Raw genomic sequence first — 24,335 nt, 5'->3', positions numbered from 1 at the left:
AAATAAAAATTACCTCAATAACACCAAATCACCCACTAAATCACAAAATTCATGAAATATACTAGAAAAGGTTGAGAATTTATTTACAAAAGACTATAAATGTTCATATATTTTCAAGTTAATCCAATAAGTTAATCTCTTGTTATTCAATTTAGTCTATTAAATAATTCAATTAATTCTTTATATATAAAAATTGAGAACTGAGTTTTAGAACGTACCCATTGGGAATCGGGCGACGATTCCATGATCAGCGCGAAGGGAAGAGGATTCTGTCTCTCGGGGCCTCGCCGGAGTGCCGTCGGCCGGTCACCGGACCGCCGCCGGCCGGCCGCCGTGCACGGTGGCCGGAAAAGCTAAACCGCCCAGAAAATTGCAAGGTCACCACCACCTGACTCCAATTTTCGCGAGGAGTCCAAATCTACCATCGGTTTGATGAGGCAGTGGCTCGTTTGGCCGGATCGACCTCCACAGCCACCTTCAAGCCGCCATCCATGGTGGTTCATCAAAACTCAAGCAAAATCACGTACCAATGGAGGGGAATTGTTCACGTGGAGGAGAGGAGTCAATCGAGACCTTCAGTTCACCTTGAGCCCGTCGGAAATGGCGAGAAGTCGCCGGAGATCGAAGAGTATGACTGTCGGAGGAGATGGTCTCGATTCGCGCCGCTGGAGGTCCAATCGGAGCGAGGGGAAGTTGGAAACGTGACCAGCATCGCCAGAAGAACCGATCGCCGCCTTCATCTTGTTGAGCGGTGGCCGGAAACGCGAAGGAGAGGGAGAGGAGAGACTGTCGCGCGCGCGAGGAAGAAGAAGGGAAAAAGAAGGAGAGAAAAGAAAGGAAAAAGAAAAGGAAGGAAGGAAAGTGGGCTGGGCCATTCCGGTTCGATTCGAACCGGTTCGGTCCGATTAGTGATCTGATCTCATTTGTTCGGTTTTCGTGTTTTTCCTATTATTCGTGTGGTTTTCGATAAATCGATTAAATTTCCAGGTCCGGTTTGATTTATTTTAATTATTTTTATTATGTTTTGCAACCTTTCCTCCACTTACTTAATAATACAAGTATTAATAGTAATGATTTTTAATTTAGAATAATTAATTCATATATATATATATATATAATAGATTAATCCTGGTGTTTCACGTTATTCTCGAAAATTTTTTAACTGTCCTCAAATCGAAAATTCCCGAATGAATTGTTTTGGGCTTAGGCCCAATTCGAAAATTTGGGCTCGAATTGGGACTATGTTACAATTGCAACCCACGCGGCCAAAATTTGCGATTTTTGATTTAATAAAAATTTAAAAGTTTTGAAAATAAAAATTCAGGGTGTTTCACTAATCTTGGAAAAATCAAAAAGTGTCAAAAAAATTAATGAAATGGTAATAGTAACAAATTTACAGCATTAATGAAAAAAAATTTTGATTTCTTTTTTTGCAATAATTAATAATCCAAATAATAAATTTATTACACCGGTAATACAATTCTTTAATTTTTTTTTTCCAGCAATTAATAACCACATAATAAATTGGTACATGCCATTTTTCTTAAAACTTTTCTATTATTTTTTTAATTTAATTGTCTCTTAATTTAAAAAAAAATTATTTTAAAATTATAAAACTTTTCATTTTCTTTTTAATTTAATTTCACTTATTCACTCTAAACTATAGACTCTATTACATTATTGTAACTAAAATTTAATTTTCATATAAAAATATCCAAATTTCTATTAGCATATTGTAAAAAAGGATCTTACAAAAAATGTGATTATATCTTATAATAACCTTAATTGTTTCTCTTCTCCTTCCCTCTTCTTTGATTTTCTTTTAGATTTTGTTCTTTGAACCACCTTTTCGTGCTTTTTCTTAATTTATTTAATTTTTTTTCATTATTTAATATATTTTAAATTTCTTATCTTTTATAACAATTATTAGATTCAGTTTCTCGGATTTGAGTATTTGCAGTATCAAGTGGTATATTTTCTCCATTGAAGGAGTTGTTCTGCCTTATTAAGAAGTTTTTGTATGTGTGTGTGTTTTTTTTTTTTTTTTTTGTTTTTTTAGTTCAAAATACAAAATAGACCGTTGATACATATGGTTGCGGATTTTATATCTTTAAGTTTAAGTAAGTTTTTTTTACCATTGAAATCTAATAGTGTGGACCATTTCTCTGTTCATATTTGATATTTTACACTTTTGTCCTAGATATAATAAATTTCCAAAAAGACAAAATTATAAAATTTTCTTGTCGTTATATTTAAAAAAGATTTAATTTCTTTTGCTAATATCATTCTTCAAATAAAAAATATTTTTTATGTTTATATTTCTTATTTTCCTAATAATAATATGATATACTTACTTGATAATGAATTGTAATTTTTTTTAAAAAAAACTTACCACATACCGTCGCAAATGCCACCGGAATGTTGATATGGACCAGTCAAATGGATTAATTTTGACCCTCCTTCTTATTGGCTCCGCCGTTGCAGCCCACAGTACCTAGCATTTCTTTTTTTATTTTTTTAGCAATTTTTCGCATAAAATTAATTCAATAATTCTTTTTCTTCTTCTTTCTTCTTGATTTTTATGCTATTGACCGCCTACAAAACCTCCAATAACAGCAACTTGATTCTGAGATCATCAAAGCTTTGTTGTCATCATTTTTTTTTCTCATGCCTGATATTGACACTTGATTGAGTTGGAAAATGTTAATATTTTAGCCCAAGAATTTGAAATTCATATGCAGAATACAAGCACATTCTTTCTGTTTTCTGTTTTCTAAATCTTCCTTCAATGGCAGCATTTCTTAGATCACTTCAACTTTTCTTAGCTCTTTCTGTATGCATAAAACACTTGGCCTTAGCTCAAGAAGCAAACCAGTTCATCTACAATGGCTTCCAAGGAGCAAATCTAAGTCTAAATGGGGCAGCAAAAATCCATCCAAATGGTCTATTAGAACTAACAAACACTTCAAAGCAACAAATTGGCCATGCTTTCTTTCCTTTCCCATTTCATTTCGACAAATCTTTTCCCAACAATTCTTTCTCATCTCTATCATTCTCTACAGCCTTTGTGTTTGCTATAGTTCCTGAGTCGCATAATCGAGATGGCCATGGCTTAGCCTTCACTATCTCACCATCAGTAGTGTTTAAAGAAGCAATAGCATCTCAATATCTTGGACTTTTTAACTCTACTACGATAGGCTTACCTTCCAATCATTTACTTGCCATTGAGTTAGATACTGTTAAGAATCCTGAATTTGGAGATATCAATGACAATCATGTTGGAGTAGATGTTAACAATTTGACATCTATTGAATCAGCTCCGGTCACGTATTTTTCAGAAAATGAAGCAGAAAATAAGAGCTTGGAACTCATTAGTGGGAACCCAATTCAAGCATGGATAGAATATAATCAAATGGAGAAGCTACTTAATGTAACAGTAGCTCCTCTAGAAAGTAGAAAGCCAGAAAAGCCTCTTTTATCGACAAGTATTGATCTTTCTTTAGTTTTCATGGATTCCATGTATGTTGGTTTCTCTGCATCTACTGGTTCTGTTGCAAGTAACCATTATATATATTCTTGGGTGGAGCTTTAACAATATTGGGCAAGCACAAAGTCTTGATCTTTCAAAGCTTCCTTCACTTCCTCATGAAAGAAAATCAAAGGGTAATCTAGAACTGACAATTATGCTTCCATTGGCAATTGTAATTATTTTTCTGGTAACTATTTCTGCAGTTATTTATATGATAAGGAAGAAGAGATATGGAGAAATTCGTGAAGGTTGGGAACAACAATACGGTCCTCAAAGATTTTCTTACAAGGATCTTTATAAAGCAACTAAAGGTTTTAAAGACAAAGAGCTTCTTGGTTGTGGAGGTTTTGGAAGGGTTTATAAAGGGGCACTACCTTCATCTAATGTACAAATTGCTGTAAAGAAAATCTCACATAATTCAACACAGGGAATGAAGGAATTTGTAGCTGAAATTGCTAGCTTGGGAAGGCTAAGGCATAGGAATCTTGTTCATCTTTTAGGGTATTGCCGGCGAAAAGGAGAGCTTTTCTTGGTTTATGATCATATGCCTAATGGAAGTCTTGACAAGTTTTTATTTAGTAATGAAAAACCTAGTCTTGATTGGTTTCAACGATATCAAACCATTAAAGGAGTAGCACCTGCTCTTTTCTACCTTCATGAAAAATAGGAACAAGTTGTTTTACATAGAGATGTGAAAGCTAGCAATGTTTTATTAGATTCTGATCTTAATAGAAGGTTTGGCGATTTTAGACTTGCTAAATGTCAGAACTCAGAACATGTCTAATGTAATGAAATTTTTTAGTTCAATTTTTATTCTGAAACTTTTATTTTATTCGAATCCCATGTATTATTTAATTTTATTCTACTAAAGCATGTTTTTAGTTCTTGAAATTCAGATGCAATACCATTGCTTCATTAACAAGATCCAAAAGGCTAGATTAAGCTTTAGATTTTCTATTTGTCTCTCTGTTATTGATCCCAAAGGTTGCATCAAACAAATTCAATTAATGGGAAATCAGTAATTTTTTGATTGAAAAGGATAAAACTCGCTTAGATGTGATAATATGTATCTACCTATGATCAAACCAATCCCTAAATTTTTTTTTAGAATTTGCTCTCACTTTCTCTTTTTTTTTTTTTTTTCCAGTAAGAAAAATTGTTGTTTCAAAAACAATTTATTTTTCATTGGTTTGATCGATATTTTAGCTCATTACTAGGTTTAGTTAAGCCAGAATGGATTGAAAATTAAGATTCCTAAGCTCTAACATGTAGTCCTAGACCTATTAATGGACTGGGCCTGTATTTTGAAAATACAAAATTTCCCAAAGTCCTGGCCTATCCTGCAGCCAAGCCTGCAAATAGGTTTGCAGCTTAGGATTCATGGCTTATTTTTATTACTACCATTGGATGAGTTTCCTGGTGTAGATGTTTCCAGGGAAGTTACGCCACTTGCTATATATTATGTTATATATATAAAATTAAGGTCAAGTCAATGGGTTTCTAGAAGTCTTCCAATTGTTAGAGTCAAGCTCTCCATATTCCCTGAAAATTGGTGAAAATGAAAGAATCAATTAAATTTTGGACTGAAATAAAAATTATTATTTTCAATCATCTATTAAAACTCATTATCCTGTCATTAATTTGCGAAGGTGACATGCTTCTTCTTGTAATAGCAAATTAAGTTAAAATTGAAAGAAACAGGACTCCAGGAATATGCATATTCCCTGAAAATTGGTGAAAATGAAAGAATCAATTAAATTTTGGACTGAAATAAAAATTATTATTTTCAATCATCTATTAAAACTCATTATCCTGTCATTAATTTGCGAAGGTGACATGCTTCTACTTGTAATAGCAAATTAAGTTAAAATTGAAAGAAACAGGACTCCAGGAATATGCATATTCCCTGAAAATTGGTGAAATGAAAGAATCAATTAAATTTTGGACTGAAATAAAAATTATCATTTTCAATCATCTATTAAAACTCATTATCCTGTCATTAATTTGCGAAGGTGACATGCTTCTTCTTGTAATGTACAGTCAACTATGGGTGCCAATATAATGAAATATAATTGTTGTCCTGTTCAAGGGATCATTTATTAATCGTTTTATAGTTTTATAATGCAAGAATTTTTGTCCCCTTGATTAGAGAAATAGATTATTAGTTGTAGTCTATTTTCGTAAACTGCAATATGTAAAAAGAATAAAAATAGAAATCTTATTTCCTTTGACCTTGCACATGCTTTGAATAGTATTTGCTAAACCATCTAGATTTAGAACAGAAATATTTATATTCAAACACTTTATTATCTGCATTCAAAAATTCATAGAACAAGCATTTTGATTAAATTTGTTCAAGCCAACAACTAATTGTGTCTCTCAATGTTTTCTTTGTTTAAATTGTTTCATTTTCTACTCTATAGTTTTGTCTTCTTGAAACAGTTAGCCTTAGCAGCAAAAGAAGAAAACCAATTCATCTACCATGGCTTCAGTGAAACTGACCTGCATGCTAATGGGATTGCAAAAATTCACAAGAATGGTCTGCTAGAGCTGACAAATCTTTCATATAAGGAAATCGGCCGCGCTTTCTTTCCATTCCCTCTAAAGTTCAATAATCATTCATCAGAGAATTCTCAATCTCTTTCATTTTCCACCAATTTTGTGTTTGCCATTGTTCCTCAGGTGGCAAATCTTGGTGGCCATGGCTTTACCTTCACTATCTCTCCATCTATGGAGTTAACAGGAGGATGGCCGACACAATACTTTGGACTATTTAATCCTACAAGCATTGGCTTGTCCTCAAACCATATTTTTGCTGTTGAGTTTGATACTATAGAGACTGGAGAATTTGAAGACATGGACAACAATCATATCGGTGTAGATGTGAATGGTTTAAAATCAAATGTATCAGATTCAGCTGCCTATTATTCAGAGGAAGAAAGGCAAAATAAGACTTTAGAGCTAGTAAGTGGAGATCCAATGCAGGTATGGATAGTTTATGATGATGCAGAGAAGCTAATCAATGTTACTTTAGCTCCTATAAAAATCAAGAAACCAGAAAAGCCTCTCTTGTCAACAAATCTTGATCTTTCCTTAGTTTTCTTGGATTCTATGTATGTTGGTTTTTCTTCTTCAACAGGATCAATGTCAAGCTACCATTATATTCTTGGATGGAGCTTTAACAGAAGTGGGCCAGCTCAAAATCTTGATATCTCAAAACTTCCTTTACTTCCCCCTAAAAGAAAATCAAGCAAAAGACCAGATTTAAGTATTGTAATCCCATTAATAACAGCAATTATTTTGCTGATAACAATAATCTTTGGAGCTGTTTATATCATATGGAGGAAGAAATATGAAGAATTGCGCGAAGATTGGGAACAAGAATATGGACCTCAAAGATTTTCTTACAGAGATCTCTATAAAGCTACTAAAGGGTTCAGAGAGAAGGAGTTGCTTGGTTTTGGGGGATTTGGACGAGTTTACAAAGGAGTATTGCCTTCTTCCAATACACAAGTTGCTGTCAAGAAAGTCTCACATGAGTCTCAACAGGGAATGAAAGAATTTGTAGCAGAAATTGTTACCATGGGGAAGCTGAGGCATAGGAACTTAGTGCAACTCTTAGGCTACTGCCGGCGAAAGGGAGAGTTGCTCTTGGTTTACGAGTATATGCCTAACGGAAGTCTTGATAAATTCTTATTTCACAATCACACACCAAATCTGAATTGGGTTCGCCGATGTCAAATCCTGAAAGGAGTTGCATCAGCACTTGTTTACCTACATGAAGAGTGGGAACAGGTTGTTCTGCATAGAGATGTGAAAGCTTCAAATGTTATGTTAGACTCTGATCTTAATGGAAGGTTAGGGGATTTTGGACTTGCTAAGTTTTATGATCACGGGTCGATTCCTCAAACAACTTGTGTTGTTGGAACTGTAGGATACCTTGCACCAGAGGCTACAAGAACAGGAAAGGTAACTACAAGCAGCGATGTTTTTTCTTTTGGTATTCTTATGCTTGAAGTAGCCTGTGGAAGGAAGCCTCTAGAGCCAGAAAGACCACCTCAGGAGGTGATTTTGGCAGATTGGGTTCTTGAACGCTGGAAAAGAGGGCAAATTCTTGAAACAAGTGATCCTAAATTGGAAGGTAAATATTTGGTGGAGGAAATGGAATTGGTTCTGAAGTTAGGCATGCTCTGTGCTCACCCTATACCAGCAGCTAGGCCTATCATGAGGCAAGTGGTGCAATATCTAGATGGAAAGGCTAGCTTGCCAGAAATACAAATGGAAGCTTCTGGTCCTGGAATTGGTTTGGTCACAATTAGTCAACAAGTAGCTGGAGATTGCAGTTTGTCAGTTCCTGAGTCTAATGATTATTCTACATTGTCTATCACTGAATCCATTCTAAGTTGTGGTCGATGAACGCCAAAATTTTGCTTAGTGTTTGCATCAAATGAATGAGGAATTCATTTCGTTTGCAGAGAATGCCACTTGTAAATGAATCCTAATGTTTAGTAGTATAATAACATTGGCCAAGTCATCTAAGTTTTCTATAGTTCAAAATTGCAATCTTACTAGTTATAGTTCATTTGTAAATGTTGATTTAACAGGATTTGGTTCAAGCATGACTAGTTTCATGGATAATGAGATAGAAATCCAAACAAGTTTTCATTTGTTTTGATGAATCTTTGCCGCTAAATATCAGATCTTGTTTAAGTTCACAAGAACCATACACAAGTTTGATTCCAGCAAGCGCACTTTGCTGGAGAACCATAAACCTTTAGGCTTTACGATCCAAAGAGGGGATTACACGTCCTGGTTATACAAAAATAAATAAATAAGACTGTCCAAATTTTATTACAAACACTATAAAGCAAGAGGAATCAGGACAGCAGAATACTAATTTGAGTCACTCTAACAAGTTTATTTTCTGCACTATTGACCAATTTGCACCATTATTTAATATATATCACCAGTAATATAATTTCTTTTCTAAATTTTGTCAAGTCAAAGGATTCCCGAAATTTTTACTACTGGTTATTCTATTATTTATGCTTTACAGGAACTCAGAAATTTCATAGCTAACAGAAGGATAATAGCCATGTTAGAATGGCAAAATGACTACATAGGATAAGCCAGTATTGCTTGAAACTGGATGACAGTGAAAGAAAAGTAGTTGATGAATTTTGGTATCAAACAAAGAAATATAGAAATATCATTTTCGATCACCCATCAAAATTTCTCACATTTGTCATTCTTCATTGACTTTAGAAGCAGCCATCTTTTTTCTTGTAGTATGGTTAACTTTTTCTACCTAATAGGATCAATAGTGTTCAAATTTTCATTTTGTTAACCAGTGGTGTTCAATGGTCATTTAATAAGTTTCTGACCCTAATTACTATTTAGCATCGTGCATGAACTTATTTAACCTGATTAGATGACTTGATTATAAGTTATATATAGTCAATATTTGAAAACAAAAAATTAAGCGAACTCTCGTGGAACTTCATGCAAATGAAAAGAACATCCCCTTTCACATTACTGGTTGAATAAAGTATCTTGTCCCCACCATCATCAACTAGTAATAATGACCAGTTGGTACCATCAATTCATTAACCTTTGAATTATAATACGTTTAATTTTATCAATTGATACCTTGAATTTACTTTTATTTGTCAATTTGGTCTCCATACAAAGCTCGTAATATATATATATATATATATATATATATATATATATATATATATATATATATATATATATATATATATATATATATATATATATATATATATATATATAGCTTGTGAATGGTGATGATAAAATGGGAGTTGTGTTTATGTATAGAGAGTGGAAAAAGTTATTAAATTTTAATAATTTTAATTCTTAAAATGAATGTGTTTATGTATGTTTTATATTGTAAAATTATATACTTTCACTAAATATTAATTCTTAAATTTTAAATTCATTGGTTTAATTCAAAACTTGGATAAAAAAATGAACTTATATTTCATTTTACCAAACACAATTTCTTTTTATCATTCACATTTTCATTTTTTCATAATTTTGGATGTGGAATCTATTGATGGACAAAATTAAAAATATTTGCTAAAATTAAAAAAAATCAAAATTCAGACTTTTTTATTATTAAGTTTGTATATTATAATAAATAAAGCAATCAATGGTTTAAACCATCAAATTCGTTATTTTTCACTTTTAAAATATTTCATATTTATCAACAAATGATTAGATTAATAGAAGTAATTACATTTCTATGAAAAGTTTATTTATAAGATCAAGTGATTTAAAATTTGAAATTATGGAAAGATTGCTCTAATCCAAAAGTGAGGATAAGAAATTTATTTCAAAAACTCCACAGTTAAGTCCACCATAAATAGCTAGACATACAGTACTCAGTTTTCATAACTCAATGGTCTATAAGAGCGTATATTTCCCGCGCAGCGTGTGGAAAACGTTGACACATTAGCTTAAAAGCTAATGCTTCTTCTTGTTCTTTTCATTGACGTACAATCATGAGAAGCAGTTAAAGGTCAGGGGCAAAACAAAAAAATGAAATTAAAAAATATATAATTTAAGAGTAAAATTAAAAATTTTCACTATTTTCTAGGTATAAATCTTAAAAAAAATTGTTAGCCAACCCGGGTATCCTCCCTTCGCCATTGATCACAAGTCAAGAGTCTACACGTGAGTGTGTATTTGTAGCGTGGGAGAAAAGCTGAGACTAAACTCTGTATGACAATATTTTTTTTACGTAATTTATAAGGTTACGTTTATTTTTCTTAATTTTCGGTAATATAACATTTAAACTAATTTTTAAATGTTAAAATAATCTTTTATAAAAAGTTAATCTATGTAATATTTAACTTTTAGTTTATGAAAAGCTCTTCAAATAGCTAACAGTTAATAGTTAAATGCTACTAAAACAACTAATAGTTACAATAACAGTTAATTTTGCTGAACATATCTAATTAGCTTGGAAAAGCTAACGCTTTTTTTTTTTTTTTTTTTTAAGGTACAACTAAGGATGAAAGTGTCCTTTTATCGAGCACAATGTTGCGAGTCGGACTTTAATGAGTTCTAATATGCAACATCAGGTTATTCATATCCATTTTCTATTTTATTATTCGTGTTTGTTGAAAATTTATTTAAGTACTCGTATTTGAATTCATTCAAAATTTTATTGTACATACTCATTTCAAAATTCAGCTAAAATAATATTCATAAATTTTAAATTATTCAAATCCAAGATTATTTAAAATTTTATTAATGATGGTAAGATATAATGAGTACTATGACCAGATCTATTTAATATAGCGGGTAATGAATAACATGTATCAAAAGACTTATATACATGTATTTTAATTATCTGTATCTGACATGAATGGTAATTTGACTATCTGTATCTATTCTGAATCTATTTATAACTATCGTACTCTTATTAAATGGATTGAAATAGAGCAAACACCCTAAAATTCATGTCCACTTACATCTTGATCTTCATTATGTGAATGAAGATTGTTTCAAAAACTCCACATTTAAAGTCCACCATAAATAATTAGATAGTACTCAGTATCATAACTATTAAATAATACAAAGAACCAGTGAAGCAGTTTCCAAATCGAGCCGATTTTTCTTTTGAACTATTTAAAAAAGAGAAATTATATTGAATCAATTAACTTATGGTTGAATTAGTCAATCCGTGAAACCCGATTAGACTGATTTTTTGATATTTTAAAATTATAATTATTTAATTAATATAATTATTAATATTTTTATGATCCACTAATTGAACTATTGACTTATTGATTAAACCAATGACTCGTTCACCCAATTATTTAACGAGGTCAATATATGAGCTGGATTTAATAACACTGCTGAGTATCACAAGTCAATAGTCTATCGAGTGCATTTTCTCTGCAGCCTAAGGAAAAAACTATTTGTTTAATTATCCTAATTTATTCACTAATTCAACTTTGATGTTATTCTTGCAAATTATTTTATCACCAAAAAGGACATTAAAGTTATCGTCCCCTAAATCACAATCGATTTACAATTTTTGATGCAATTTCAATATTTTCAAATAAAAATTATAATTATAATTCCTTAGTTACCTATTTATTGTTTTATATAAAATTTTTTTATAAAATTTTAAAAAAATTTTAAGCACTACAAAAAAATTAGTATTTACCGAAGAAAAAATTTTCGGTATTTAGTGATAAATTAACAATAAATTACCGATAAAATTTAATTTTAAAATTAAAAAAAGATCATTTAATATTAGTGACAAACTAGGATTAAATTACCTATAAAATTTATCTTCTCATATGTATATTTATTGAATATTAATGTCAATTTTATTTTGCAATTTATATAAAAAAAGAACCTACAAAATGTAAAAAAGAAAAGTGTTATAAAAAATTAAATTGATTGATGGGTAACTTTATATTGATGAAAATTTGGTATTCAAATTATACATAAATTTTTATTATTTTAAATATGTTAATTTTTATCAATTTAATTAAGTAATGATTTTTTTTTAATAAAAGACACATATATATATAATCCTAAAGTAAAAAATAAGTTCAAGATGCTCTCTGCGTTCAGATTTTTATTTATCTTTTTTTATAAATTTTTGATTTTTTTTTAATTTTATTTTATTTTGCTATGATTTAATTTGTTTAAAAATTATCTACAACAAAACAATATATATTTTGAATTTAAAAGACTATGTTAAATGAAGAACTCTATCCTATCCTTTTATTTTTATTTTTTTTCTTTTGATTTTTTATAATCTCTTTATAATAATCTTTTTTCTCTATTCAGTGTCTTTTTTCAGTTTTTTTCTTCTTTTTTTTAAAAAATTGGGGAAAGGGATTTGAATTTTGCTTTTTAGTGAGTATTTGTATGTTATTTTATATGATGATTACTCATCATGTGATTCTGATAAAGAGAACGTTGGGATTAAGACTTGTACGGTATACTATTTATGTAAAAAAGCTAATGCACCTAAGTAGCGGGAGGATTGGCTATTCCCACAAACAACATTGGTCATTTTGACACTATTCATTGAGCTAATTTAGTATTTTGATTGATGCTATGCAGTAATATGGTAAACAAAAGAGAATAAAACAAAAGGAGATTGCATTTAACCTGTAACATGCCACTATTTGATAGATGTGCAGTGAAGGAAGGATGAAGACTGTATAACTATTGTGTTGAAGGCTTCGAGCATATAATTTTTATTCTTTCATATATAGAGAATTGATTCCTTTAGGGTATTCGTAAGTTTATAATTGATTTATAAATAATATTTATTTATATTGAATTATTTTGAACTGTAAAACTTTATATGTACATAATTATCTTTTTTTTTTTTTTTTTGAGGGGATTTATATAGAATTATTTATAATAAGATATAATGTTTAAAATTTTGAATTATAAACTTTAACTAAAGCTAGATATGATTAATTGAATTTTATTTAATATAAATTAAAGTTATTACAATTTCTATAACAAAATAATTTAATATAATATAAAAATAAATATGTTAATAATATATTAAATACAATTTATAAAATACAATGTATAGCAATTAAAAAATAAAATTTTAATATGTATTTATAAATTATAAATTATGAAAACAATCCGTGCAGACCGCGTCTTCACTTAATTAAAAAACTAAATTTGAAAAATATTTTCACAACCAAACATTTTGTAAAACAAAAAAGGAAAAATATTTTTAAATAAACTAGAAATATTTGAACTCAATTAGTAATCTTAATATTAAAAGAAGGATAAATATTTTAATTCAATGATGAGTACTAATATTTAAAAGAAATAAACAAAAATGTCAAGAAACTTATTATTACATACTCATAAAAGTTAATAAAATATTATTTAAAAAATAAATATTTTAACTCAATTAGAAATACTAAAATTAAAAAAAAAAACTAAATACAAGTATTATGAGGTATATTATTATGCTTATAAAAATTAATCAATCATAAAACAACTTTTTATTGGACGGTGGTTCATGCAAGGCATGCGTTTTAAAAAACTAATTTGCTAAAACTGTTCTAACGTTTACTTCTGGATAGCCTGCTGGTTCATTGAATTAACAATTTTGGTTCAATGAACCAGAGGCTTGGGGTCTCTTGGTCTTTAAGATATCCTGATGTAAGTAAACAGACTAGATAACAACATAATTCCTTCTTTTACTTTTCTTCAATGGCAAAATTGGTTAAATTACTTATCATTTTGCTAGCTTTTCTTGTTTGCTCCAAATTCTTGGCCTTATCAGAAGGGATAACACAATTCATCTACAATGATGGCTTTATCAAAGCCAATCTAAGTCTCAATGGTATCGCCAAAGTCCTTCCTAATGGTTTGCTAGAGCTAACAAACACTTCACACTGACAAATAGGTCATGCTTTCTTTCATCTCCCTTTGCAATTCAATAACAATTCAGATTCTTTCTCTTTTTCTACCAACTTTGTGTTTGCCATGGTTCCTCAGCCTTTAAATGGAGTAAGTGGCGGCGGCCATGGCATTGCCTTTATCATCTCACCAACTACACCATTCAAAGGAGCACTAGCAACTGAATTTCTTGGGCTTTTTAACGCTTCTACAATAGGCTTACCATCCAATCATTACTTGCCATTGAATTAGATACTGTAAAGAACCTGGAATTTGGAGATATCAATGACAATCATGTTGGAGTTGATGTTAACAATTTGACATCTATCGAATCAGCTCCTGCCTCCTACTTGCTGCCAAATGAAGCCAAAAACAAAATCTTAGCACTTAACTGTGGGGATCCAATTCAAGTATGGATAGACTATAATCAAATGGAGAAGCTAGTTAATGTAACACTAGCTCCATTACCAATCAAGAAAACAGAAAAGCCTCTTTTGTCAACAAGAATTGATCTTTCTTCAGTTTTCTTGGATTCTATGTATGTTGGTTTCTCTGCATCTACTGGTTCTAATTATGCAAGTCACCATTATATTCTTGGGTGGAGCTTCAACGATAGCGGGCAAGCGCAAAGTCTAGATCTTTCAAAGCTTCCCAAGCTTCCTCGTGAAAGAAAATCAAAATTAAAAATTGTACTTTTATTAGTGACACTAACTGTTTTGTTTATCATAAGTATATTAGCAACTATCTTTGCAATGAGGAAGAAGAGATATGGAGAAGTTCTCGAAGATTGGGAACAACAATATGATCCTCAAAGAATTTCCTATAAGGATCTTCACAAAGCTACTAAAGGTTTTAATGACAAAGAGCTTCTCGGGTGTGGAGGTTTTGGAAAGGTTTATAAAGGAGTATTACCTTCAAATAATGTACAAGTTGCAGTCAAGAAAGTTTCGCATGATTCTAAACAAGGCATCAAGGAATTTGTAGCTGAAATTGCAAGCACAGGAAGGCTAAGGCATAGGAATTTGGTTAGACTTTTAGGCTATTGTCGGCGAAAAGGAGAGCTTTTTCTGGTTTATGATTATATGCCTAACGGAAGTCTTGATAAGTTCTTATTTAGCAATGGAAAACAAAATCTTGATTGGATTCATCGATATCAAATCATAAAAGATGTAGCATATGCTCTTCTATACCTTCACGAAGAATGGGAATAAGTTGTTTTGCATAGAGATGTTAAAGCAAGTAATGTTTTATTAGATTCTGAACTTAAAGGAAGATTAGGGGATTTTGGGCTTTCTAAGTTTTATGATCACGGATCAAATCCTCAAACAACTTGCGTAGTAGGAACGCTAGGGTATTTAGCACCAGAGCTTATAAGAACTGGCAAGCCTACTACTAGTAGTGATGTTTTTGCATATGGGAATTTTATGCTTGAAGTAGCTTGTGGAAGGAGACCTGTAGAGCAAGAAAGACAAGAGAACGAGGTTGTTTTGATCGATTGGGTACTCAGTTGTTGGAAAAGAGAGGTTATTCTCGAGTCTGTTGATCCAAGATTGGGAAGTTACTATGTCGTTGAAGAAATGGAGTTGGTTTTAAAACTTGGTTTGGTTTGTACACATCATTCCCCGGCAGCTAGGCCTACAATGAGGCAAGTTTTGCAGTATTTGGATGGAAATGCTAAATCGCCTGATATCAGTTTAGTTTCAGGTAGCTATATAGCATGTACAGATTCAATTACTTTTGTAGCGTCTACCAATGATGGTGCTTCCTATTCCTTATCTGATATAAATTCAGTTCTCATCAACGGCCGTTAGGTCTTTTGCAGATTAATATACATATTCAGGAGAACAAGGTAAAACATCGATGTGTTTCAACAGAAATGAAACTATTGAACAGAAATGAAAGAGACATTAATTGAAATTTCCTCTAGGCTTAGGACACCAGAATATCCAACCATGAAAGGAATTTTTTTTTTTTTAATATTTAATACCAATCTAAATTTCTAAATAATACGTTTCATTTTAATTTTATTCTCAGTACCTCAAAAATTTCCACGTAAAAAAATATCAATTTAACATATTAAAATTCATAATCTCACTATAATTAAGAGCATCGTTTTAGTCTTTTTGGGCTGATGGTGGTATTTTAAAGTTAGATCATCGGAAATACTTATGTAGAAATCTGGAAGATTGTTTTTACATTAAGGCTTTGCTCATGGGTTCTAACCTCGGCTTTTACCTTTTGGACTTGTTTTTGCGCCGGCATCAACAATATCCTCTGCACATGGACCATTTTAGTTGCTTCTTTTTAAAAGCCACATATACACCCGGGTTATGTTGAGTTAGATTTAATGCTATACAACGAATGCTCGTTTGTTTTTAAAAAATAAGTTGTAGGAAAATAATTTATTGAAAAATATTTTTTATTTTTAAATGATTTATTTTCCGTTATTTAGTTTTAATATTGAAAATTAATTAAAAATATTAAAGTTTTTATCTCATAAAACCATAACAACTATTAATAATAATAGAAATTTTATAATTTAAAATTTTTATTATTAAATATGAGAAGAATGAAAAGAAAATATAAATTATTAAAGTCGTCGATGGCCGGCGGTGGTGGTTAAATGATGGTCAGTGGTAAATGGTGAGTAATAGTAGTGACTGTGATGATTAATAAATTAAAAAAATATGATAAGATTTGTCAATGTCTGGAAAATATTTTACTCTCTCGAAAATGAGAAGTTATTTTCTTTAAAAAATGACTTAATTTTTCTTTGACAAAGAAAATATTTTCCGTTGACTTATTTTTCTGAACGCCCCAAATAATGAAAAATTATGAAAAATATTTTTCTACAAGTTTATTTACGGAAACAAAAGGAGTTGTGGTAAAAAATGTAATGCACCGAAAAATGTATTATAATGGAATGTAATTAATGTTTTATTATTATGTTTAGTCATGTGATTAAAAAAACTTTATACATGTAATCATCATTTCACTTTTATGTTTATTTATAAATATATAATGTAATCAGTACACCAACACTCCACCATTACTAAGGATCGTAACAGGTCGAATACCTGCTAAAAATGCACTACTCGTACCTGAATCCGATTATAAATTGGATACTCGAATCAACTTAGAAATTCACTTTTACTACTTGAACTCGTCCCGAACCTGATTACAATTACAGTTTAAATATCTGAACTCGTTTAAATACCTGATTAGCATTAAAAAAAAATTTTTTTTTTCAAAAATAAATAGCAAGTAAAAATTATAAATTATTATTTTAACTTAATAAAAAAATAATATAATATTAAATATAATTATAGCATTAATTATAATTAAAAAGGAGTACATAAAATTTTTTTAAAAAATAATTATTTTAAATATTTTCAGAATATTAATTTATTTCCACCTAAATTTATTTATTTTAGTTATAAAAAATTAATTGCAGGATAATTTAATCAATTATCATTATTTTTTATAGAATTGAAGTGGTTGAATATTTTTTTTTTTTCTAATCTTGTCAAAAATCAAATAGTGTCAAAAAAAATTAATGAAACGGTGATAGTAATAAATTTACAGTATTAATGAAAAAAATTTTGATTTCATTTTTTGCAATAATTATATAATCCGAATAATAAATTTATTACATTGATAATACAATTCTTTAATTTTTTTTTCCAACAATTAATAACCACATAATAAATTGGTATATACCATTTTTCTTAAAACTTCTCTATTATTTTTTTAATTTAATTGTCTCTTAATTTAAAAAAATTACTGAAGTATGCAGCGAGGGATCGAAGGGATGATACCCGATTCAATTCTTCCCTTCGTTAGTTTACCAACTGTAACTGACTGTTTCAAAATTATAAAACTTTTCATTTTCTTTTTAATTTAATTTTACTCATAATTCACTCTAAACTATAGACTCTATTACATTATTGTACCTAAAATTTAATTTTCATATAAAAATATCCAAATTTCTATTAGCATATTGTAAAAAAGGATCTTACAAAAAATGTGATTATATCTTATAATAACCTTAATTGTTTCTCTTCTCCTTCCGTCTTCTTTGATTTTCTTTTAGATTTTGTTCTTCGAACCACCTTTTCGTGCTTTTTCTTAATTTATTTAATTTTTTTCCAATAAATTTTAAATTTCCTTATCTTTTATAACAATTATTAGATTCAGTTTCTCTGATTTGAGTATTTGCAGTATCAAGTGGTATATTTCCTCCATTTAAGGAGTTGTTCTGCCTTATTAAGAAGTTTTTGTATGTGTGTGTGTGTGTTTTTGCTATAGTTCCTGAGTCGCATAATCGAGATGGCCATGGCTTAACCTTCAGTATCTCACCATCAGTAGTGTTTAAAGAAGCAATAGCAACTCAATATCTTGGACTTTTTAACTCTACTACGATAGGCTTACCTTCCAATCATTTACTTGCCATTGAGTTAGATACTGCTAAGAATCCTGAATTTGGAGATATCAATGACAATCATGTTGGAGTAGATGTTAACAATTTGACATCTATTGAATCAGCTCCGGTCACGTATTTTTCAGAAAATGAAGCAGAAAATAAGAGCTTGGAACTCATTAGTGGGAACCCAATTCAAGCATGGATAGAATATGATCAAATGGAGAAGCTACTTAATGTAACAGTAGCTCCTCTAGAAAGTAGAAAGCGAGAAAAGCCTCTTTTATCGACAAGTATTGATCTTTCTTTAGTTTTCATGGATTCCATGTATGTTGGTTTCTCTGCATCTACTGGTTCTGTTGCAAGTAACCATTATATATATTCTTGGGTGGAGCTTTAACAATAGTGGGCAAGCACAAAGTCTTGATCTTTCAAAGCTTCCTTCACTTCCTCATGAAAGAAAATCAAAGGGTAATCTAGAACTGACAATTATGCTTCCATTGGCAATTGTAATTATTTTTCTGGTAACTATTTCTGCAGTTATTTATATGATAAGGAAGAAGAGATATGGAGAAATTCGTGAAGGTTGGGAACAACAATACGGTCCTCAAAGATTTCCTTACAAGGATCTTTATAAAGCAACTAAAGGTTTTAAAGACAAAGAGCTTCTTGGTTGTGGAGGTTTTGGAAGGGTTTATAAAGGAGCACTACCTTTATCTAATCTACAAATTGCTGTAAAGAAAATCTCACATAATTCAACACAGGGAATGAAGGAATTTGTAGCTGAAATTGCTAGCTTGGGAAGGCTAAGGCATAGGAATCTTGTTCATCTTTTAGGGTATTGCCGGCGAAAAGGAGAGCTTTTCTTGGTTTATGATCATATGCCTAATGGAAGTCTTGACAAGTTTTTATTTAGCAATGAAAAACCTAGTCTTGATTGGTTTCAACGATATCAAATCATTAAAGGAGTGGCATCTGCTCTTTTCTACCTCCATGAAGAATGGGAACAAGTTATTTTACATAGAGATGTGAAAGCTAGCAATGTTTTATTAGATTCTGATCTTAATGGAAGGTTAGGCGATTTTGGACTTGCTAAATGTCAGAACTCAGAACATGTCTAATGTAATGAAATTTTTTAATTCAATTTTTATTCTGAAACTTTTATTTTATTCGAATCCCATGTATCATTTTATTTTATTCTACTAAAGCATGTTTTTAGTTCTTGAAATTCAGATGCAATACCATTGCTTCATGAACAAGATCCAAAAGGCTAGATTAAGCTTTAGATTTTCTATTTGTCTCTCTGTTATTGATCCCAGAGGTTGCATCAAACAAATTCAATTAATGGGAAATAAATAATTTTCTGATTGAAAAGGATAAAACTCGCTTAGATCTAATAATATGTGTCCAGATCAAACCAATCCCTAAAAATTTTTTTTAGAAGTTGCTCTCACTTTTCCTTTTTTTTTTCCGGTAAGAAAAATTGTTGTTTCAAAAACAATTTATTTTTCATTGGTTTGATCAATATTTTAGCTCATTACTAGGTTTAGTTAAGTCTGTCTGGATTGAAAATTAAGATTCCTAAGCTCTAACATGTAGTCCTAGACCTATTAACGGACTGGGCCTGTATTTTGAAAATACCAAATTTCCCAAAGGCCTGGCCTATCCTGCAGCCAAGCCTGCAAATAGGTTTGCCTTTTCTTCTTTTTTTTTGACATTTGCAGCTTAGGATTCATGGCTTATTTTTATTACTGCCATTGGATGAGTTACCTGGTGTAGATGTTTCCAGGGAAGTTACGCCACTTGCTATATATTATGTTATATATATAAAATTAAGGTCAAGCCAATGGGTTCCTGGAAGTCTTCCAATTGTTAGAGACAAGCTGTCCAGGCTTTATTAGAACATTATTACTCAATTCATATACATATACAAAACAGAAAATGTAATAGCAAATTAAGTTAAAATTGAAAGAAACAGGACTCCAGGAATATGCATATTCCCTGAAAATTGGTGAAAATGAAAGAGGCAATTAAATTTTGGACTGAAATAAAAATTATCATTTTCAGTCATTTATTAAAACTCATTATCCTGTCATTAATTTGCAAAGGTGACATGCTTCTTCCTGTAATGTACAGTCAACTATGGGTGCCAATATAATAAAATATAATTGTCGTTCTGTTCAAGGGATCATTTATTAATCTTTTTATAGTTTTATAATGCAAGAATTTTTGTCAACTTGATTACAGAAATAGATTATTAGTTGTAGTCTATTTTCTTAAACTGCAATACGTAAAAAGAAAAAAAATAGAAATCTTATTTCCTTTGACCTTGCACATGCGTTGAATAGCATTTGCTAAACCATCAAGATTTAGAACAGAAATATTTATATTCAACACTTTATTATCTGCATTCAAAAATTCATAGAACAAGCATTTTGATTAAATTTGTTCAAGCCAACAACTAATTGTGTCTCTCAATGTTTTCTTTGTTTAAATTGTTTCATTTTCTACTCTATAGTTTTGTCTTCTTGAAACAGTTAGCCTTAGCAGCAAAAGAAGAAAACCAATTCATCTACCATGGCTTCAATGAAACTGACCTGCATGCTAATGGGATTGCAAAAATGCACCAGAATGGTCTGCTAGAGCTAACAAATCTTTCATCTCTGAAAATCGGCCGCGCTTTCTTTCCATTCCCTCTAAAGTTCAATAATCATTCATCAGAGAATTCTCAGTCTCTTTCATTTTCCACCAATTTTGTGTTTGCCATTGTTCCTCAGTGGGCAAATCTTGGTGGCCATGGCTTTACCTTCACTATCTCTCCATCTATGGAGTTAACAGGAGGATGGCCGACACAATACTTTGGACTATTTAATCCTACAAGCATTGGCTTGTCCTCAAACCATATTTTTGCTGTTGAGTTTGATACTATAGAGACTCGAGAATTTCGAGACATGGACAGCAATCATATCGGTGTAGATGTGAATGGTTTAATATCAAATGTATCAGATTCAGCTGCCTATTATTCAGAGGAAGAAAGGCAAAATAAGAGTTTAGAGCTAATAAGTGGAAATCCAATGCAGGTATGGATAGATTATGATGATGTAGAGAAGCTAATCAATGTTACTTTAGCTCCTATAAAAATCAAGAAACCAGAAAAGCCTCTCTTGTCAACAAATCTTGATCTTTCCTTAGTTTTCTTGGATTCTATGTATGTTGGTTTTTCTTCTTCAACAGGAGCAACTTCAAGCTGCCATCATATTCTTGGATGGAGCTTTAACAGAAGGGGGCCAGCTCAAAATCTTGATATCAAAAAACTTCCTTTACTTCCTCCTCAAAGAAAATCAAGCAAAAGACCAGATTTAAGTATTGTTATCCCATTACTAACAGCAATTATTTTGCTGATAACAATAATCTTTGGAGCTGTTTATATCATATGGAGGAAGAAATATAAAGAATTGCGCGAAGATTGGGAACAAGAATATGGACCTCAAAGATTTTCTTACAGAGATCTCTATAAAGCTACTAAAGGGTTCAGAGAGAAGGAGTTGCTTGGTTTTGGGGGATTTGGACGAGTTTACAAAGGGGTATTGCCTTCTTCCAATACACAAGTTGCTGTCAAGAAAGTCTCACATGAGTCTCAACAGGGAATGAAAGAATTTGTAGCAGAAATTGTTACCATGGGGAAGCTAAGGCATAGGAACTTAGTGCAACTCTTAGGCTACTGCCGGCGAAAGGGAGAGTTGCTCTTGGTTTATGAGTATATGCCTAACGGAAGTCTTGATAAATTCTTATTTCACAATCACACAACAAATCTGAATTGGGTTCGCCGATATCAAATCCTGAAAGGAGTTGCATCAGCACTTGTTTACCTCCATGAAGAGTGGGAACAGGTTGTTCTACATAGAGATGTGAAAGCTTCAAATGTTATGTTAGACTCTGATCTTAATGGAAGGTTAGGGGATTTTGGACTTGCTAAGTTTTATGATCACGGGTCGATTCCTCAAACAACTTGTGTTGTTGGAACTGTAGGATACCTTGCACCAGAGGCTACAAGAACAGGAAAGGTAACTACAAGCAGCGATGTTTTTTCTTTTGGTATTCTTATGCTTGAAGTAGCCTGTGGAAGGAAGCCTCTAGAGCCAGAAAGACCACCTCAGGAGGTGATTTTGGCAGATTGGGTTCTTGAATACTGGAAAAGAGGCCAAATTCTTGAAACAAGTGATCCTAAATTAGAAGGTAAATATTTGGTGGAGGAAATGGAATTGGTTCTGAAGCTAGGCATGCTCTGTGCTCACCCTATACCAGCAGCTAGGCCTATCATGAGGCAAGTGGTGCAATATCTAGATGGAAAGGCTAGCTTGCCAGAAATACAAATGGAAGCTTCTGGTCCTGGAATTGGTTAGGTCACAATTAGTCAACAAGTAGCTGGAGATTGCAGTTTGTCAGTTCCTGAGTCTAATGATTATTCTACATTGTCTATCACTGAATCCATTCTAAGTTGTGGTCGATGAACGTGAAAATTTTGCTTAGTGTTTGCATCAAATGAATGAGGAATTCATTTCGTTTGCAGAGAATGCCGCTTGTAAATGAATCCTAATGTTTAGTAGTATAATAACATTGGCCAAGTCATCTAAGTTTTCTATAGTTCAAAATTGCAATCTTACTAGTTATAGTTCATTTGTAAATGTTGATTTAATAGGATTTGGTTCAAGCATGACTAGTTTCATGGATAATGAGATAGAAATCCAAATAAGTTTTTTATTTGTTTTGATGAATCTTTGCTGCTAAATATCAGATCTTGTTTAAGTTCACAAGAACCATACACAGGTTTGATCGCCAGCAAGTGCACTTTGCTGGAGAACCATAAACCTTTAGGCTTTACGATCCAAAGAGGGGATTCCACGTCCTGGTTATACAAAAAAATAAATAAATAAGACTGTCAGAATTTTATTACAAACACTATAAAGCAAGAGGAATCAGGACAACAGAATACTAATTTGAGTCACTCTAACAGGTTTATTTTCTGCACTATTGACCAATTTGCACCATTATTTAATATATATCACCAGTAATATAATTTCTTTTCTAAATTTGGTCAAGTCAAAGGATTCCCTAAATTTTTACTACTGGTTATTCTATTATTTATGCTTTACAGGAACTCAGAAATTTCATAGCTAACAGAAGGATAATAGCCATGTTAGAATGGCAAAATGACTACATAGGATAAGCCAGTATTGCTTGAAACTGGATGACAGTGAAAGAAAAGTAGTTGATGAATTTTGGTATCGAACAAAGAAATATAGAAATATCATTTTCGATCACCCATCAAAATTTCTCACATTTGTCATTCTTCATTGACTTTTTCTACCTAATAGGATCAATGGTGTTCAAATTTTCATTTTGTTAACCAGTGGTGTTCAATGGTCATTTAATAAGTTTCTGACACTAATTACTAATTAGCATCGTGCGTGAACTTATTTAACCTGATTAGATGACTTGATTATAAGTTATATATAGTCAATATTTGAAAACAAAAAATTAAGCGAACTCTCGTGGAACTTCATGCAAATGAAAAGAACATCCCCTTTCACATTACTGGTTGAATAAAGTATCTTGTCCCCACCATCATCAACTAGTAATAATGACCAGTTGGTACCATCAATTCATTAACCTTTGAATTATAATACGTTTAATTTTATCAATTGATACCTTGAATTTACTTTTATTTGTCAATTTGGTCTCCATACAAAGCTCGTAATATATATATATATATATATATATAGGTTGTGAATGGTGATGATAAAATGGGAGTTGTGTTTATGTATAGAGAGTGGAAAAAGTTATTAAATTTTAATAATTTTAATTCTTAAAATGAATGTGTTTATGTATGTTTTATATTGTAAAATTATATACTTTCACTAAATATTAATTCTTAAATTTTAAATTCATTGGTTT

At 31.1% G+C, this 24,335-nt stretch overlaps 5 pseudogenes; all 5 read left to right on the top strand.

Moving 5' to 3' along the window:
• Nucleotides 1–2,788: 2,788 nt before the first annotated feature.
• Nucleotides 2,789–4,349, top strand: LOC149495995 (L-type lectin-domain containing receptor kinase SIT2 pseudogene; annotated as a pseudogene).
• A 1,303-nt stretch (nucleotides 4,350–5,652) lies between these two features.
• LOC149495994 (L-type lectin-domain containing receptor kinase SIT2 pseudogene) lies at nucleotides 5,653–8,194 on the top strand (annotated as a pseudogene).
• A 5,577-nt stretch (nucleotides 8,195–13,771) lies between these two features.
• On the top strand, nucleotides 13,772–15,771 carry LOC149495993 (L-type lectin-domain containing receptor kinase IV.2 pseudogene; annotated as a pseudogene).
• Nucleotides 15,772–16,586: 815 nt separating this feature from the next.
• Nucleotides 16,587–19,501, top strand: LOC149495992 (L-type lectin-domain containing receptor kinase V.9 pseudogene; annotated as a pseudogene).
• A 1,318-nt stretch (nucleotides 19,502–20,819) lies between these two features.
• Nucleotides 20,820–23,139, top strand: LOC149495991 (L-type lectin-domain containing receptor kinase SIT2 pseudogene; annotated as a pseudogene).
• The last annotated feature ends 1,196 nt before the right edge of the window (nucleotides 23,140–24,335 follow it).

The sequence above is a fragment of the Jatropha curcas genome, chromosome 5, assembly GCF_041381405.1.
Source record: "Jatropha curcas cultivar XTBG-Jc1 chromosome 5, XTBG_Jcur_1.0, whole genome shotgun sequence".
Classification (NCBI taxonomy): domain Eukaryota; kingdom Viridiplantae; phylum Streptophyta; class Magnoliopsida; order Malpighiales; family Euphorbiaceae; genus Jatropha; species Jatropha curcas.
The sequence above is the reverse complement of the archived record's forward strand: the minus strand, read 5'-3'. Positions and strand labels throughout refer to the sequence as shown.